Below are 12,080 nucleotides of genomic sequence, written 5' to 3' on the forward strand. Positions count from 1 at the left end.
CATAGAACATCCCTCAGAGGACACTGACAGGAGGGTAAGCAAGACATGTCTATTGCTTATTGATTGTCTAGCCTGTGGTATTTTGTTGGAGCAATGTGAACAGATTAAGCTGCCACCACAGACTGGCCTGAGACTTACATAAAGCCACCCTATCTATGAGTGGTTTGAAAAAGTACCAAGAACCCTAACCAAAGGGAGACAGCAGACACCCGGTGTGAGCAACACCAGCAGACTCCAGGAAGCAGTCCCCCTGGTGTCTGCATACCAGCCCACTGCCTCTGCATGGAGGCCAGCTGTAAACAGGAGTGGTTCAGAAACATTGACTCCCACCCAGTCAGAAAGCCAGAGGGCTCAGAGCCAACATTCATTAGCCCGATGGCTCACAGCTCCAGCCTCTGCCAAGGTTAAGCAAGCTCGCCCAGGGAGGCCATGGGTGGACAGAGTGCATCCGCTGTACCGCCTAATACTCCCCCACCATGAGAGCACTTGAAGCCCCCAGAGGCCTTTGGATCACTGGTCTTAACAATAGACAGGCTCATTCCTTGTTTTTTCTTGGCAATTGTACCAGTGTGTGTTTTGTTCTTTCTTTACATCTCATTAGTTTTTCTTTCCATGATCACAGAACTTGCCGGCCTCTCTGGATTGTGGGTGGGCCTTGTTAAAAGCAAGTCTACCTAATTTGGAATCTGTGTCTTTTGACCATGGCTCTTGTGATCTCCTTATAAAGGATCCATCAAAACAAACCAAAGCAGAAAATAATGGAAACATCTGGATGTTTTCCACCACCACTCTCCCAGTTGGAAAGGTACCTGGTAGAGGAGGCAAACAACTGTGTTAGAACCAGGAAGGGCAGATGGAATTCCTAATCTCCTGTCTTGCTGCCTGCATAACCTTGGGCTAGCTACAGATCCTGCCCATATCCATTTACAAATACCAGAAATGGGAATGTCGACAGGTTTCTACACGGGCATGAGGATTCAAAGGGGACATAGTGTTCAGCAAATGTTAGCATCTATTGTCTGCACACAGGGAGAGCTTGGTGGGGAGTGTGGCTGGCTTCTGCCATTGGCACACGTCTCTTTCCATTTCACTTTGCTTTTGCCACTGAGTTAGTACCTAATCGTGTCTGGTGGTTCCAACAGCCAGGCGATTGCCTTTGCCTGCTTATCCAGACGTTCCAGCTTTAGCCACAGCTGATTCATGTCTCCATACTGGGCGTTTACATGAAAGTTTTCTTACCATTCTTTTCCAGAAGAAGGTGTGTTAGTTCTATCAACTCAGGGAATTGCTAGGCTCCAGACTCTCCCTTCAGGGAGAAACTTTCAGCAACATGGCTTAGATGATAGTTCCTCTAATGTTTAGTGAACACCTGCTATGTGCTAGGCATTATGCTCAATGGTTTCACTCATACCGTAGAGAATGTATAAAATGTGTAAAATGTTCCACTCATACACATGCATGCATGTGGTGTGTGTGTGTGTGTGTGTGTGTGTGTGTGTGTGTAGTCTCAACAGGATGGAACTTTCTTTTCTTCTAGGTATAAAGATATTTATCAGAGAATATAACTTGGATAACAGCCAATCAAGATTAGGCATCAAAGGATAACACTATGTGGGGGATTAGAGATAAGATCTATTTATCAACCAGATGAAAATGTTTTAACAGTTCAGTTTTTTAAAAATATTTTCACAATTGTCCTGGTTGATCTTGGCAACCTGGATAAGATATCAGCCTTACTTTCTTCCTGAATGTATTACACAGTCCTGGGATGATAATTTTCTTCTATATAAAACAGTTGGTTTGGAGGGTAAATGTAGCATTTAAGATATTAGGGAAAGCAAAAGACAGGCCCATGGCTCCTGGGATTTGGAAGCACATACAAACTGGGTGATCAGTCAACCTAGTGTGGAAGAGGAGCCAGGAGTTACGGCTTTGAGTGGCATGGACCTGGGCTTGAAGCTTCCTTCTGTTTCTTCTAATTGTGTGATGCTGGGCATATAGGTGGGCTTGCTGGGCCTGAATTTCCCCACTTATAAAATGGTGATAACAGTTGCATCTCACAGGCTTTTAATGCATCCCGTAATGATACATTGTTACCAGTCATTACTATAACCAATTATACTGTGTTTTATTATGCTGTGTTTTAAAAAAGGAAGTTCTCTTCTTCTCATTCATTCAGTTTATTTTCTTTGACTTTTCTGCCTTCAGTCCGTGGGGTGGGGCTCAGGGTTCAGGTAGGGGACAAATGTACTAAGGAAGAAAGAGGATGTGCCAGAGGCTAGCTTCTACCAAACAGGAAAACAAAGTGGGGCGAACCTTTTTCTCTCTGTTGAGAAGGAAAAGACAGAACACACAGGTAAGGCAGGAGGTTGGAAACAAATGTTCTTGCTGTATCTTTCTCCTCCAAATCTTTGAAATGTTGAGGACAATCTATAGAAGCATCTGTAACATCTGGGGATATTTCCAGAACAATATGGCTTGCTTCTTATGTCCCATAATGAAGCTCGTGAAAAATGGTATCAATTCAGAATGGAGCAGTCTGGAAGACAGAAGGAGAGTGCCTAAGAATTCTGGGCACTGAGAAAGTACCCAGTTTCCCTACTTAGCCCCAGAAATTCCTGCATGCCTTTGTGGTAGATTTCAAATGCTGAGAAATCCTGTACTTCCAAGAATGCAGGGAGAGTGGGGGACTGGGAGGAGGGGGATTGATAATAGTATGTAAAGTGAATAAATAAATGAATTAAAAAAGAGAGTACCCACTTATGAACTTCCTAATGGAAGCTTCTAGCAAAGGCTCCAGTCTTCACCTTAGGTCCAAGAAACAGAAAGCAGCTCCCCTTTCCCTCCTCTCCCCACCTAAACCCTGGCCAGGAAGCAAGGGGACAGAGCACTTAGTAGTGAGCTTGAGGCTGTCAGACATGAGCAGTGTCTTTGCTCTGTTCCTCTCCCACATACCAACTTGGGGAGGAGAAGGGAGAGGAGGAGGGACTTGTCAAAGGAGAGAGTTAAAAAAAAAAAAAGCCAGACAAGGAACATTTTGGTGAATGCAGAGATTTCTATCTTTAATCAATAGTGATGCAATTTCCTCCTCCACTGCTTCCTCTAAAATGAGGGTTCAGATAAAGCTAGATATGGACACTGCAATATGAATGTCTGGCTTGCTCACACTGGCCATCAGTGATAGCAGACAATAGAAACAAGCATGACTTCCTTGGCCTGTGCTATCAGGTCTGGCATTGGGTGTTCGGGAGGCTGGAGTACAGCAGAGAGCCCTTGGCATTTTCCACACATGAAGACCCATCTTGTCAGGAGCGCCACATCTGTAGAAGAGTGCCATGACCCCAGCTCCCCTTGTCTTCCCTCAATCTCTTTAACTGGAACTATTGGGATGAGTGACTCTAATTCATAGTCTTTGTCCCTCAGCCTGACTTTACATTGCCTTTGACTGTCTCCAGTCAAACCCTACTAGAATTCACATCTGTTTATGCCCCACCAGGGATTCTCCCAAAGGAAAAAGAGGTCACCATCTTTCAGGCACCCTTTCTCTGATTATAACCTTGCCCTGTTCCCCGATGGCCACCCGTTTCCCTCATCCTCACACCTACAGCCCATCACCTGAGCTCTCTTTTCCCCTTCATCAGTGCAACCTGCCATCTTCACTGCCTTCCTTTCCAATGTGGACTACAGAACCCCTACACAGCATCATCTACTCTCATGCCAATATCCTCAATGCTTGACAGAATTCCAATGCTGGATGTTGCCTTCCACCCTTCTCTGGTGAGGGGGAGGGTTTACAAGATGGCATACATGGGCAGATAGCGATTCTCAGTGCTCAACTCCATGTGGGGCTGAAACACACCCTGAACTACTGTTTTCTCCAGTCAGCTCTCTGTCCTCCTCTGTCCACAGCAACTTCAATTGATCATGCCAATGTGAATCCAGTCTCAGCAGGTGATGTGACCCTTTGCTACCAGAGAAAAGCAATTGAAGCAAACATCTTAGGAACTGCACAAACCTACAGACTTGCCAGTCCACCTCCTTTGCAGTGGATTCTATGCCTGGGACTGCCAACTCACCACAGATTCCAGTGATTTGTCACACCTTGTTTTGTTTTTTTCATTTATTAAATAATTTAAAATAATAATTTTATGTTCATCATATAAAGGTTGATTTATAATATTTTTGTGTAAGCATATTATATGATTTGGCTATATCTGCACACTGTCACCCTCTTCTGTAGGCCCCCTCCCCCTCTCATGGGTCTTCCTTGCACACCAATATTCATAAAATCTAGGTCCCACATGAGAAAAAAAACCTGAGGTCCATTTTTCTGTGTCTATTTTATTTAGCTTAACTTCCTGGTCTCCAGGTCCATGCATTTGCCTGCAAAAGTCATAATCTCATTCCTCTTTATGGCTGAGTAAAATTCCACTGTGTATGTGTACCACATCTTTTTTACACATACATCTGCCGATGAACACCTGGGCTGGATCCATAGTGTAGCTATCCTGAATAGTGCACAATAAACATGGATATGTAGGCATCTCTTAGATGCCTTTGGGTGTATTTCTAGTAGTGAGACAGTCGGCTCAAATGGTAGTTGTATTTTTATTTTTATTTTTTTAATTTTATTTTTTTAAAAGAAACTTCATACCAATTTCCAGTGGCTGCATTAGTTTTCACTCCCACCAACGGTGAATAAAGGCCCCATTTCTATGTCTCCTTAGCAGAATTTGTCTTACCTTTTGTTTTCAGTGATGACCATTCTGACTGGAGTGAGATTGGAATCTGTGTGGTTGCAACTTGCATTTCCCCGAGGGCTGAGAATACTGAACATTTGTTTCCTATATTTATCGGCCATTTGCACTTCATCTTTGAGAAGGGTCTGCTCGTTTCATTTGCTCATTTATTGATTGTGTGTTTTGTCTTTGATTTTTTTGAATTGCTTATATATCCTAGACATCAATCCCCTTGGAGATGTATAGCAGGCCAAGATTTTCTCCCATTCTGGAAGCTGTCTCTTTGCCCACCTAATTGTTTCCCTTGCATGAAGAAGCTTTTGAATTTCAGATAATTTCTCTTGTCAATTCTTCCTATTATTTCCTGAGCTGCTGGAGTCCTTAGGCCTGGAGGTGTGTTCCTGCAGTCCCTTCTGGGGTACAGCTCTCCATCAAAGCTGGCAGTGTTACTTCCTTAAAACAGTCAGAAAAATTACCAGGAAACACTGTCCCCTTTGGGTGTGAGCATCATGCTCTCCTGGGTGTCTGGGAACACTGCTGACTGTTCCCACTCCTTCCTCAAGAGAAGGCTCCTCTTTGATTATCCTCTAACCTGGTGTCTTTCAGATGCATCCACAACCCTGTAGGGCTTGCGACCCTGAGTCTTGCTGGGCCAGACCTCTAGAGTTTCTGACTTGGTCTGGCATGAAGCCTGGGATTCATGCTTCATCAAGTTCCCAGCTGTTGATGATGTGTGGGCCTGGGAGTGACACTTCAAAAAAAAGCCCTCAATTTTTTTTAAAGTGGTTATGACCAGAGGCACGGGTGGTATGTTCTCCTCCCCACTGTCTGTATAGTGGTTTTTGACCTGAGTTACATATTAATACCACCAGGGAGGCGTTTTAAGCTCCAGAAAGGGGTAGGTGCAGCAAAGACTAAGTTAATTAGCCTCCCAGGGAAGGGTACTCACTCAATTGCTGATGGGTTGAAAATTGCCTCCATGACTCAAACATGCTCCCAGGACTGAGAAAACCCAGGCTATTCCTTTGTTCTCAGTGTTCTAGCTACTGATATGGCTTCCACTACACTGTTTTGTTAAGGACTTACAGACTTCAGACTTTAGCCTAGATTTTGGTCCCCAGTTTCACCCTTTTGCCTTCAGCTGTATCAAACTAGACATCTATGGCTGAATCCATCATCTACCCGCTCCTCAGCATTCCCCATCACTGTGAAAGGCTCTTCTCTACCTACTTGTTTTTGTTACAAAGCTGACTTATACTTTACCCTAGCTCTTCATTAGTTTCTTGTGGCTACTGTAACAATTTTTTATAAGATGGTAACTTAGTAGAAAGTTTGTTCTCACAGTCTTTGAGGCCCGAGTCAGAAATCAAGATGCTGGTACAGTTATTCTCCATTTGGGGACTCTTGGGAAGTAGACTGTCTTCTCTAGCCTCAGCCAGCTTTCCTTGGCTTGTGGTGACATCCCTAGAATCTCTGCTCTATATTCATTCATTTTCTTCATCTGTGCCCCTGCCTCTCTTTTAAGAAAGTGCTTGTGAGTATTATTTCAGTATTGGGTACTAGATACTCTGAGATAATCTCCCCTTATAAATATAATTTACACATAATATAAATAACATTTAAAAGTTCCAGCCTTAGGACTTGATACCTTTGAGGACCATTATCCATCCTACCATAGATCCTTCATCCCCATTCACCATCTTCTATTAATATGCAAATCATAGTTCCTAAGCATAGTTCCTTTGGAGTCTTGTCTCCATTGCTGCTTTGTTCAAATCCACATTCCATTGTCTCCTGCCTGACCCCCTCGGTGTTAAAAGGACAGTGCTGTAGACCAATTCAATTTAGTACTGTTTATTTTGGGAAAGCATAGCAAAAACAAAGATGATTTGTGAACTGGGAAGCTCCCAGAGCCATTGAAGGGTTCCGAGAACTTCCAGCCAAGTGATCCCACAGCCTTTATAGAAAAATGGAAATGAAGCATGGAAAACAACTTAATTGTCCATAGCTTAGTCAGTTGACCAGTCAATTGGTTATGTACAGCTTAGCTATGAGCTGTTTGCAGTTTAGATTATTGCTCAATTGGTGATGGAGTCCCCTGTAAGTACTCTGCTTGAACACTGGGTTTGTTTGATGGGCCTAGCCAGGTGCCCTGTCCATGTCCACAGCCTCCCATAAGCAGTGTCCCTTCAGCTGATGCCATTCTTCCTGTGTCACTAATTGCCTGCCTAATTCTTGTCAACTTGACACAAACTGGAGTCACCTGGAAAGAGGGAACATTAATAGGAGAATTGCTTCAATCCAACTGATTTGTATGTCTATAGAAGGTTTTCATTAATTTCTTTTTCTTTTGTTTCTTTTTCCTCCTTCCTTCCTTCCTTCCTTCTTCTTTTCTTTCTTTCTTTCTTTCTTTCTTTCTTTCTTTCTTTCTTTCTTTCTTTCTTTCTTTCTCTCTTTCTTAGAGATTGTCCTTTTTTAAACAAAAAAATGTTTTCATTGATTCTTTTGAGGTTCACATGATAAACCCCAGTCCCACTCATTTACCCATCCCTTTGTATCCACCCTCTACCTTAGCAACCTCCCCCCTCAAAAAAACCAAACAAACAAACTAAATCATCTTTTCATGGAAGCTGTAGTTAGTGTGTTACAGTGTATCACACAGTTTGCCCTTTTGTATTAAGTCTCCATCTCTGTTTGCAATGCTCATTGCAATGAGTCATTGGTCTGGCTCAAGGCCTCTAGACTCTGCTACACTGTCAATACTGGATCCTTATCAGGATTCCTTTCAGATATCTTGCTGTTTGCCTGTGTCATGGAGATACTGCAGCTTTGAATCCGTAGGACTGGCCCCTTCATGCATTCCAGCAGTTCATAGATGGGGTAGACATTGGGGTGGACCAACTCAAAGGCGTGGATCTGGGCTTGGATGGTTGCTGAGTTGATCAGTCACCAGCTCTCATACAGCCATACCAGCAGGGTGGGCTCTCCAGCACTGTCCTGGCTAGCTTACCCAGTACTGCAGCTGGTAAAGGGCAGGGCTACATCTCCAGCTCTCATGCCCTCGAGTCAGCTCCAGGCAGTTGAGAGGCCAGCAGGAGAAAGCACTTCAGATGAGGGAGTGCTTGAACGTCAACATGGCCTGCAGTGGTGGCCATTGGATCAGTTTGGTCCCTGACGTCAGCATGGCCTCTGGAAATTAACATCATTTCAGGTAGCAGCCCAGACCACTGACATCTGCATGGCCTTTAGAGGCAATACAAGTCACAGATATTAGCACAGACCCTGGCTGCCTGCAGTGGAGTCATGGACTCAGACATGGCCCTTGGCGACATCCTGGGCCTGGCCATGGCTAAGGCCTCGGGTGTTTGTACAGGCTCCTCACAGCTGCCTGTTCCTCACTGCCTTTGAGATTCCAGTTCCACCTCTCTCCACGGCGCACGAACTGCTTGGCTTTGCTTTCTTTGTCTTATACTCCATCTTTCCCATCTCTCTACCACATGTTGGCTTATCTTAGTGGTGCCTAAAACTGGCTCTTGTATGACTTTCTTCCATCCAACCCTGGCCAGTGGACTGTAGGGCATTTTCTTGCTTACTGATTTATGTGGCATGGCCCAGCCCACTATGGGTGGTGCCTCCTCTGGACACGTGAACCTCAGCTGTATTGGCAAATAAGATAAGCAAGCCTTAGAGAGGAAGCCAATCACCAGCATCCCTCCATGGACTCTGTTTGACTTCCTGCCTCCAGGTTTCTGCTTAAATTCCCGCTTTGGCTTCCTGTCCTGGCTAGTTTTGTGCCAACTTGACAGAAGATAGGCTCATCACAGAGGAAGGAGCTTCAAGTGAGAAAATGGCTCCATGGTATTTGGCTGGAGGCAAGGCAGTGAGGCCTTGGTGATATAGAGTGGGGGCTCAGCCATTGTGGGTGGAGACACCCTTGGAGTGGTGGTTTTGGCTTCTATAAGAAACCAGGCTGAACAAGTGCTAAGGAGAAAGATAGTAAGGAGCACCCTCACCCCCATGCTTCGGCATCACCTCCTCCTGCTTCCAGGATCCTGCCTTGTTTTGAGTTTCTGTCCTTCAATGATGAAGAGTGATTTAGACATGTAAGCCAGTTTGTCGTGGTGTTTCACAAGGTAGGGCATCTTTCTAGGACTCTAACTCTTCCCCCCCACCCCCGCCACACACACACTGCTTTATGTCTTCTCATGGTCATCTTCATTTCCATACGCTGCCCAGTCATTTGACCTCACTTCGGGAATTCCTTTCCAGCATGTGATCACTCTCTCCATGCCTTGCCTATTACAACAGCGTGACTCCCTCTGCTCATATGTGCCCGTCTCCGTGACCTTGTTTCCCTGGTGCATACTGCTTCTGTTTGGAGCATCCTTCATACCCTTGCAAGGCCCTCCCTTGGTCTTTGGGATAGGTTTCCATGGCTACCTATGCTTCCACAATGGCAGGCTGGGCACAGGTCAGTCGTAACTGAGGTTTAATTTTCTATTTCTCAACTGGATGGCAAGCTCCAGGAGAGCCAGGCTCATGTTAGTATTTGGAAGTAAAAGCAAATGTTTTTCTCTATGTCCCCAAACTCACATCTCAGGTATAACCACTGGTCACCAAAATGTGGCTGGTGATTTTTCCCAATGAAGAATGAGTTGACCCCAGCAGACACAGGCTGGGTGCTATGCACCCTATTTTAGTTATGACCTTGTTGACCTGGAGTTAAGAGGCAGAGCCTAGAGGCAAACAATTCATTTCCATACACAGGAGTGACCACCCACAGTAGTGGGTCTGTACAACAGTAGTGTTGTCTGTACTTTGACCAACTGCAGTTTCTCTTTCCTTAGGGCTGCTAACTTTGTTAGAGTGGTTCACAGAACACAGGAAAATACATAGACTTATCATTTTCTCTAAAGGCTATCACAGAGGACCCAGGTAAACAAGGGCAGGGAGAGATTCATAGGGGAGAAAGGGGCAAGTTCTCATGAATGGTATCCAGAAGACATCTGTATGCCTTCAGACATCCCTAAACTCATTCCTTTGGGGATTCTTAGGCTTCATTGCATAGACAAGATTGATGACATCATTGTCAACTCATGCACAACTCACAACTCAGTCCCCTCCCTGGCTTCTGGAGCAAGGGACTAGGTCTGAAGCATCCAGTCCTCCATTCATATGGTTGATTTCCCTGACAAAAGCCTTGATCTTGAGGCTATCCAGGAGCCCATCAATACTCACTTCATGAGGACCAAAGGTGCCAGGATTATTCAGAAAATGACAAGGTCTTGCAAGCTCTTTGTTTGGCACTGTGGTCAGAGACCAAATATTTAAAGAAAAAAATTGGCCTGGTTCTCTTATTTGTAAGGATTTTAGGAACTTCATGCTAGGAATCAAATGTATAATATATATATGAATTTTACAATACATACATCAATTTAGCATACATCAACTTAGCACTCTACATATAACATTTAGCATAATAAACATATAATTACACATAAGTTATTCCTTTATTTGCTTCTTATTCAGTGCTGAATACAGAGTGTGCCTCAGAATAGGCATCAGGCTGTCTTATTGGGTTGACTACAATGGGCTTCCGCACAGCCCACTGCCCTTCAGGTTATTTAGACATCACTAGAACACAATGGGAAATGGGTCCTGTTTCCAGAGGCCCAGGTGCACATTTCTCCACATCACTGGCAGGGCTCCCCTGGGTGTTTTCTCTATCACATGGCTCTGTGAGAAGCCAAGTTGGCATGCTGCTGGTTTTCCCTGCCTGGCTAGAGAATGATCCCACATCTGCTATAATACCCTGGCTCTAGTTCTCCCATTTACCATTCCAAGCCTTTGAGCAGGACTGGAGTCTATAGAACCCACGGCCATGAACTCAGATGACAACCATCTCAACAAGACCAAAGCAACACCACTTCTTGGAGATCCTTGCTAATGCAGTTCTGGATACCTACTCCTCCATGTATGCAACAGCACATAGGTCAGATGGTGTTTAACAGCAAGTAAACCCCAGTTAGGGGTAAGTAGAAGGGGCCCATCTCCCTCACTGACAGAGCACAGGACGAGCACCCTGTCAAGGGCACGAGGATCCCAGCTCCTCTAAACCTTTGTCCAGCATCCTTCCTTCCCTCCACTCCTTGTGCCATGTGTCCAGATACATTTGCTTTAATCTGTGAGTGTGTCCTCATGAGTGAAGAATGCAGGGGTAGCAGCGAGAGAACACTCTTGGTGTCAGTCTTTGATTTCTACTCTAAGAAAGCATCTCTTGTTTGCCGCTACATATGTCAGGCTAGCTGCATGAGGCTGGGTAGATGCCAACACTCCTGTTCCTGAAACTTCATAGTCTTGGGTCCTGCCCATCCCTGGGCTTACAAAATAGGCAGGGTAAAGGTGTGTGTGTGTGTGTGTGTGTGTGTGTGTCAAAGTGTGTGCCTGGTGGGGAGAAAGACTTTTTTATTTCACTAGCTTCCCTTCCCTCCATGTTCCTCTTCTACACTGCTCTTTAGGACTCATTGCCACACGTGGGTCCTCTTCTGGGCATGCCATTCCCATCTTCTCTGCAATTTCCACCCACACTTTGAGAAACAGGTCCAATGCACCTTCTATTCCAAAGCTTTCATTGTTGCTGGCAGTTAGGAACGTCTTCGTCTGCACCTGCGTATAAGGCCCCATTCTACCCCCACCAAGAGCAGCACTTGTCAAAATGGCCTCACCTCTGCCTGTTTGCTGGCCTATTACCTGGTTAAACTGAGAACTTGCTCAGTGGGTCCCATTCATCTGTTGATTGCTTATGGCTGACCTACAGCCCAGCAGATAATCGCTGCTCAACATTTATCTGTTCCAATAATGGAAGAAGGAGGAGGAGGGGGGGGGGAGGAGAGATCTTATCTAGCCAGGCTGGAAAAGCCTCAGGCAAGTGGGATAAATGGTGTCCCGGGAGAATCAGGAAGAAGTGTTCCTCCTCCTGGCCTCCCTACTTGTCCTCTCAGAGCTCCTACTTCTGTGATTTAATTGAGATCTGGCACTCCAGCCTCTTGGCTGGCCCCTTGGAAAAAGACTCATCAACAGTGAAAGCTCTCCATGTTGCCCGCTCCACACCTATGGAGCTTGCTAAGACGCTACCCCTTCCCTCCTCACCCCTCCAGCACCTGAGCCAGAAGCTTAGGGACCCTGCAAAGGGCTGGATGGCCCATAGAGTGCTTTAGAGATGTTCCTGCATCCGGCAGAATCTCTGCTCAGCGGTGTCAGAGCTTAGGAAATTAATGAAGAGGAAGAGAAGTCACTGGGATCTTAGGCTGGCTAACAGAGGCATGGAGCACCATCCTCCCC

The sequence above is a fragment of the Mastomys coucha genome, unplaced genomic scaffold, assembly GCF_008632895.1.
Source record: "Mastomys coucha isolate ucsf_1 unplaced genomic scaffold, UCSF_Mcou_1 pScaffold21, whole genome shotgun sequence".
In the NCBI taxonomy this organism is placed as follows: Eukaryota; Metazoa; Chordata; class Mammalia; order Rodentia; family Muridae; genus Mastomys; species Mastomys coucha.